Consider the following 7,268-nt stretch of genomic DNA (forward strand, 5'->3'; position numbering starts at 1 on the left):
TTTTGTCAATTGTAAGAAATGTACTTACAGATGAAGTAATGTGGTTTAGTGACTAGGAGACCTACTTTTAAAGATCCTGGTTTGGCATACTGAAAGGATACAATACATTCTTGGAAGAGGGAGGGTTAAAATACACTTCACTTGTGCCACTGCTATGCTAACTGCTTTATTCACATTATCTCATCTAATCCACAACATTACACTTCTCATTTCACAGATAGAGAGCCTGATTGTGAGACTTACCTGAATCATGTTAAATAAGATAAGAAGGCAGGCAGGATTCTAAAAATCAAGTCAATAAAGCCAATTTGAAAAAAAGAAATGCCAATTTGATCCTGCCATGTTCTCCTTTTTGTTTTTTATTCTCCCACTTGAATCAAGTGCATGATTTTAATCTGCCATTTTTTTTTAAAGATTTTATTTATTTATTTGAGAGAGAGGATGAGAGGAGAGAGAGAGTACATGAGAGGGGGGAGGGTCAGAGGGAGAAGCAGGCTCCTCGCTGAGCAGGGAGCCCGATGCGGGACTCGATCCCGGGACTCCAGGATCATGACCTGAACCGAAGGCAGTCGCTTAACCAACTGAGCCACCCAGGCGCCCTTAATCTGCCATTTTGAACTCTATTTATGAAGATACCCATTTAAACAATAGTTATAATCTATTTAATTCTTTTTTCTTTTTTAAAATTTAAAATCAATTAATTAACATATAGTTTATTAGTTTCAGAGGTACAGTTTAGTGATTCATCAGTTGCATATAGCACCCAGTGTTCATTCCATCAAGTGCCCTCCTTAATGCCCATCACCCAGTTACCCCATCGCCCCAGCCACCTCCCCTCCAGCAACCCTCAGTTTGTTTCCTATAGTTAAAAAAAAATATGGAACGCTTCACGAATTTGCATGTCATCCTTGTGCAGGGACCATGCTAATCTTCTGTGTGTCATTCCAATTTTAGTATATGCGCTGCCGAAGTGAGCACTAATCTATTTAATTCGTGATCAAATTTTTATGCAGTAACAGTGAAACTATTTCCAACTTTTTTCTATTCTCATTTTTCTTTTACTGAAATGATTATGCGCAGGATCAACTTTTTCCATGTACATTTTACAGTGAGATTCATTTCAGTCATTAGGTTTTTATCCTGGTCAAATTCTGTCCATTTTAACTACTGCTATGGTGAGCTTTCTTTCTAGCTATTATATTCCGTGAAACTTTATTTTTCCCTGTGACCCAAAGTATTCATTGAATTAAAGAGGTTGGGTCAAAACATCCCTTTTTGCCTGAGATACAAGAATTCAATACAGGTCGGGTAATGACGAGACAAGTGTTACCTGCTCTAGCCACCTCATGGGAGGGAGGCTCAAATGCGAAAATAGATGTGAAAGTGCTTCGTAAGGTGTACAAGTTAAGTAAATGTCACTTTACTGATTGTTAAAACAAGTCGTATAAAGCCGTCCTCCTGGAACTGTTCTAGAAGGCAAACACCTTCCTATTTCTGCTGTAATGTTATTTGCAAAAATGCTCGCAGACTTCAGCTGATTTTCTAAGTATGTCCTAGTGAGCTAGTGACTTCACTCCCTGTGCTCTTGTCATTTGTTTTCCATTCTGACCTCATTAATTTTTCTTTCTCTAGCCCTTGTACTGAAATCCTCGGTGATGTAGAGGCCAGCTTTGGTACTGTAATGGACTTGTACCGTTGGTCATCAGTTTCATCATCTCGGTTGCTGTAATTGTTGCAGGAGATTGAATGATAGATAGTGTTACTGGTTGGCGACTGTCTGAGAAAAATTAAAACAAACCTGTGACCAAATAGATGGTATCTCAGCAGGGGTGCAGACACACTGTTCTTTTTTTTTTTTTTCTTTTTTTTTTAAGATTTTATTTATTTATTCATGAGAGACAGAGAGACAGAGAGAGAGAGGCAGAGGGAGAAGCAGGCTCCCAAGGAGCAGGAAGCCCGATGCGGGACTCGATCCCAGGACCCTGAGATCATGACCTGAGCCGAAGGCAGACGCTTAACCATCTGAGCCACCCAGGCGCCCCAGACACACTGTTCTTATAAGAAATTCTTCTCTTATCACACCTCTGTCTCTTGCTTAATACACTACTTGCTTGTAGAAGAGTTTTGAAGGGAGGAGTGAGGCCACTGTTAATCTAAGCAAAGCTTACAAATTCTAGTATTTACTTTAAGGCCTAAAATTTATAGGTTCAGGGATTTTTTTCCCCCCTTTCTATATCCTGAAACAGCTTAAGATTTCAAGCATTGTTTTCAACAGACCACATTATTTATAAATACACTGACAATATTAGGTCAAGGCCCATGAGAAGGAAGTGATCCAATTTCATCATATGGATTTTATTTATTTATTTATTTTTTTATATTTATTTACTTGAGAGAGAACACATGAGAGGGGGGAGGGTCAGAGGGAGAAGCAGACTCCCTGCCGAGCAGGGAGCCCGATGCGGGACTCGATCCCGGGACTCCAGGATCATGACCTGAGCCGAAGGCAGTCGCTTAACCAACTGAAGCCACCCAGGCGCCCTCATCCTATGGATTTTGTCCTGCTTCTAGGGTTAGTATAAGGACTAAGATATTTTTTCCTTTAAGAATCTGCTGCATTTCTTGTGTATAGTTTTGTTCTTAAAAGGTATCCTGGGGCGCCTGGGTGGCTCAGTTGGTTAAGCGACTGCCTTCAGCTCGGGTCGTGATCCCAGGGTCCTGGGATCGAGTCCCGCATCGGGCTCCCTGCTCTGCGGGGAGCCTGCTTCTCCCTCTCCCACTCCCCCTGCTTGTGTTCCCTCTCTCGCTGTGTCTCTCTCTGTCAAATAAATAAAAATCTTTAAAAAAGAAAGGTATCCTGAAAAAGAAGTGAAAATTTGAGGATTAGCAATGTAATTGTTACTGGCAAAATGCCTTTCAGTTCCTTTTTTAAAAAAACAGCTTTATTGAGATATAATTCACAATACAATTCTCTGTTCAAAGTGGACAATTCAGTAGTTTTTAGTGTATCCATAGAGTTGTGCAACCATCACCGTGATCAATTTTGGCATGTCTACATCATCCCAGCAGGAAACTCCTTACCCAGTACTTGTCACCCCGCATTTATTCCCAATTCCCCTCTTCCTCTACCCACCCCCATACCCCACCCCGCACCCCCACAACCACTGGTCTACTTTCTGTCTCTAGATGTGCCTATTCTGGACATTTCACATAAATGGAATCATACAATATGTGGTCTTCGGTGACCAGCTTCTTTTACTCAACATACGGATTTCAAGGTTCATCCATGTTGTACCATGTATCACTACTCCATTACTTTTTATGGGTGAATAATATTACACTGCATGGATATACCACATTTATTTACCCATTTATCAGTTAATGGACATTTGAGTTATTTCCTCTTTATGGTTATAATGAATAATGCTGATATGAATATTTGTGTAGATGTTTTTTCATTTCTCTTGGGTATATACCTAGGATTGGAATTACTGGATCATATGGTAAATCAATGCTTACTTTTGAAGAACTGTCAAACTGTTTTCCAAAGTAACTGCACCATATTACATTCTTAGCAGCAATATCTCAGCGTTCCAATTTTCCACATCCTTTCTGATACTTTTTTTTAAAGATTTTATTTATTTATTTGACAGAGAAAGAGAGTGCACACATGCATGTACAAGCAGGAGGAGTGGGAGAGGGAGAAGCAGGCTCCCCGCTGAGCAGGGAGGGATGAGGAGCTCAATCCCAGGACCCCAGGATTATGACCTGAGCCAAAGGCAGATGCCCAACCAAGCGCCCCCCTTTCTAATACTTTTATCTATCTTTTTTATCTTAGCCACCTTACTGAGTGTGAAGTGGTACCTCATTGTGTTTTGTTTTGTTTTTTTAATTTTATTTATTTATTTGACAGAGAGAGAGACACAGTGAGAGAGGGAACACAAGCAGGGGGAGTGGGAGAGGGAGAAGCAGGCTTCCCACTGAGCAGGGAGCCCGATGTGGGGCTCGATTCTGGACCCTGGGATCATGACCTGAGCTGAAGGCAGACGCTTAACGACTGATTCCCCCAGGCACCCCCTCATTGTATTTCCCTAATGGTTAATGAAATTGAACATCATTTCATATTTTTATTGGTCATTTGTATATCTTCTTCAGAGAAATCTCTGTTTAGAGCCTTTTGCCCATTCTCAAATTGGGTTTTCACTTTTAGTTGAGGAAATTCATTTCATATCTTAAATTCCTCTGAAAATTTCTCCTGATGTTTTCTCTGCTGCTTAAAAAGTATGCCTAGTTCCATTAATTTATTTATTCAAATAAGTTCTGCATTTACTGACGGACCTAATATGTGTCAGATTTATGCTAAATCCTGTCTAAAGTCCCAGGCCTTATGGAATTCATAATCTCCTGATTTCCTAAAGAGATAATTTGCAATACAATGGTGTAAATGCTATTGTAGACCGCACAATGGGAGATTAAATTGGCCCAACAGTAAAACCCTTTCGGGGATGTGGATAAGAAGGTTTTAACTAATGTTACAGATGAAATATAATGGAGACCAGTTTTTTTGCAGAAGGTGGAAAAAAAAAGTCGAAGTATACAAATTACCCATCTCATCAGTCAACAGTAGTACTGAAACTCTGATCACATCAAGTGTGGGGATGGCTGAGTGAGAGGAGCTGACGTGAAGCAGAACTTGCAGGGCAGAGCTCTGGCCAAGCCAAGTCAGCAAGACAATTGATAAAGTCTCTATTTGAAGCTATCACTCAGAAATTGCAGGTTTAGAAAATACCACTGCTTTTGCAAATAATAATAAAGGCATCTATCTCAAAAGCCACGGGTTCCGTGCTCAACGGGGAGTCTGCTTGAGATTCTCTCTTTCCCTCTCTTTCCCTCTCCCTCCACCCCTCCCCCCACTCACACAAGCTCTTTCTCTCTCTCAAACAAATAAATCTTTAAAAATACATAAATGGGGTGCCTGGGTGGCTCAGTCGTTAAGCGTCTGCCTTCGGCTCAGGTCATGATCCCAGGGTCCTGGGATTGAGGCCCGCATCGGCCTCTCTTCTCTGCGGGGGGCCTGCTTCTCCCTCTCCCACTCCTGCTGCTTGTGTTCCCTCTCTCGCTGTGTCTCTCTCTGTCAAATAAATAAATAAAATCTTAAAAAATAATAATAATAGGGCACCTGGGTGGCTCAGTTGGTTAAGCGACTGCCTTCAGCTCAGGTCATGATCCTGGAGTCCCTGGATTGGGTCCTGCATCGGGCTTCCTGCTCGGCAGGGAGTCTGCTTCTCCCTCTGACCCTCCCCTCTCTCATGTGCTCTCTCTCATTCTCTCTCTCTCAAATAAATAAATAAAATCTTAAAATAAATAAATAAATAAATAAATAAATAAATAAATAAATAAATAAATAAAATAAAAATACATAAATACAGGGGGCACCTGGTGGCTTGGTCGGTTAAGCATCTGCCTTCGGCTCAGGTCATGATCCCAAGGTCCTAGAATCGAGCCCCACATCGGGCTCCCTGCTCAGCAAGGAGCCTGCTTCTTTCTCTCCCTCTGCCTGCCGCCCCCCACTTGTGTTCTCTTTCTGTCAAATAGATAAATAAAATCTTAAAAAAATACATAAAAACATAAATAAATAAAAAGAAAAAAGAAAAAAGATAGTCACAAATCTAACCAGTAATAAACCAGAGTATTAAATAGAATATTAACATATCCAGAAGATTTTAATAATTAGGGTATGGTGCTGATTATAAAGTGTCATCTGTAAAATAATTTGTTTTTTGATAATGTTCAGTGAGTTTGCTTAATTATTTTACATTTCCTTACCTTGAGTATTATATTTGCTCTGGACACCAAAGACTATTTGTGTTTTTCTGTTTTTTGTTTTTTGTTTTAATTTTCTTTGTCTGGAACTACTATTTGAAATTTTTTTTCTAATTAAAAAATAATACATGGTAGGAAGTCAAAGTGTATCAAAAAGTATAAAGAACAAAATAAAATTAAAAATCACCCAGAATCCCCTCCCCTCCCAAATCAAAATCAGAAACAATAAAAATAGAAGAGGAAATTTACACTACTCCAGAGTGTGAACAAAGAATTTTGGGAACTCGGAAGGCAGGTAATGATGATCTGGGAATTGGAGAATGCTTAACCCTGCAATTATGCTGGGTTTTTGTTTTGTTTTGTTTTGTTTTTAAAGATTTTATTTATTTATTTATTTATTTGAGAGAGAGAGAGAGAAACAGCATGAGAGCGGATAGGGTCAGAGGGAGAAGCAGGCTCCCCGCCGAGCTGGGAGCCCGATGCGGGACTCGATCCGATGACTCCGGGATCATGACCTGAGCTGAAGGCAGTCGCTTAACCAACTGAGCCACCCAAGCGCCCAATTATGCTGGGTTTTGAAAAAAAGACCAGAAGATGCCTGGAGCAGAGGCAAGGAAAGGCACTAGAGGTGGAGGGAATACTTGGTAGAAAATGACAGGGCCCCTCCTCCCTTTTCTTTTTAATTAGAAAGAAGGTAAATTTGGGAAGAGGCGTGGTATGTCAGTGAACTGTAAGAGGTTTAAATGTGTCTGGACTCCAGAGAGTAAAAAAGAGAGGTAAAACTGGAATGTTTGTGAAGACCTTTGTTCATAAAGTTAAAAAATTAGGTGTCATACTATAAGACTGTCCTTAATGATACAGCAATAGGTGAGACAATAGACAACTAGAAACGTGATGTTGGTCATGAAGCTTTTAAGATTTTATTTATTTATTTATTTTTGGATTTTTTTTTTTTTAAAGATTTTATTTATTTATTCATGAGAGATAGAGAGAGAGGCAGAGGGAGAAGCAGGCTCCCCGCGGAACAATGAGCCCGACGTGGGACTCGATCCCAGGACCCTGGTATCACAACCCGAGCTGAAGGCAGACGCTTAACCTACTGAGCCACCCAGGCGTCCCTTGGATTTTGTTTTTAAGTAATCTCTACATCCTATGTGGGGCTTGAATTTACAACCCCGAGATCAAGAGTCGCATGCTCCACCAACTGAGCCGGCCAGGCACCCCTGGTCATGAAACTTTTTTTTTTTTTAAGATTTTATTTATTTATTTGAGAGAGAGGATGAGATAGAGAGCATGAGAGGGGGGAGGGTCAGAGAGAGGCAGACTCCCTGCTGAGCAGGGAGCCCAACGTGGGACTCGATCCCGGGACTCCAGGATCATGACCTGAGCCGAAGGCAGTCGCTTAACCAACTGAGCCACCCAGGCGCCCTGGTCATGAAACTTTT

At 40.8% G+C, this 7,268-nt stretch overlaps 1 non-coding gene across 1 annotated transcript; it reads right to left on the reverse strand.

The window, feature by feature from the left end:
* Positions 1-871: 871 nt before the first annotated feature.
* LOC123839986 (U6 spliceosomal RNA) lies at positions 872-978 on the reverse strand. The gene has a single exon (XR_006789822.1). It is a non-coding gene; the product is annotated as a U6 spliceosomal RNA (small nuclear RNA).
* Between the last annotated feature and the right edge of the window lie 6,290 nt (positions 979-7,268).

The sequence above is a fragment of the Mirounga angustirostris genome, unplaced genomic scaffold, assembly GCF_029215605.1.
Source record: "Mirounga angustirostris isolate CCGP_5_RB_7025 unplaced genomic scaffold, mMirAng1.0.hap1 SCAF_3, whole genome shotgun sequence".
Lineage (NCBI taxonomy): Eukaryota > Metazoa > Chordata > Mammalia > Carnivora > Phocidae > Mirounga > Mirounga angustirostris.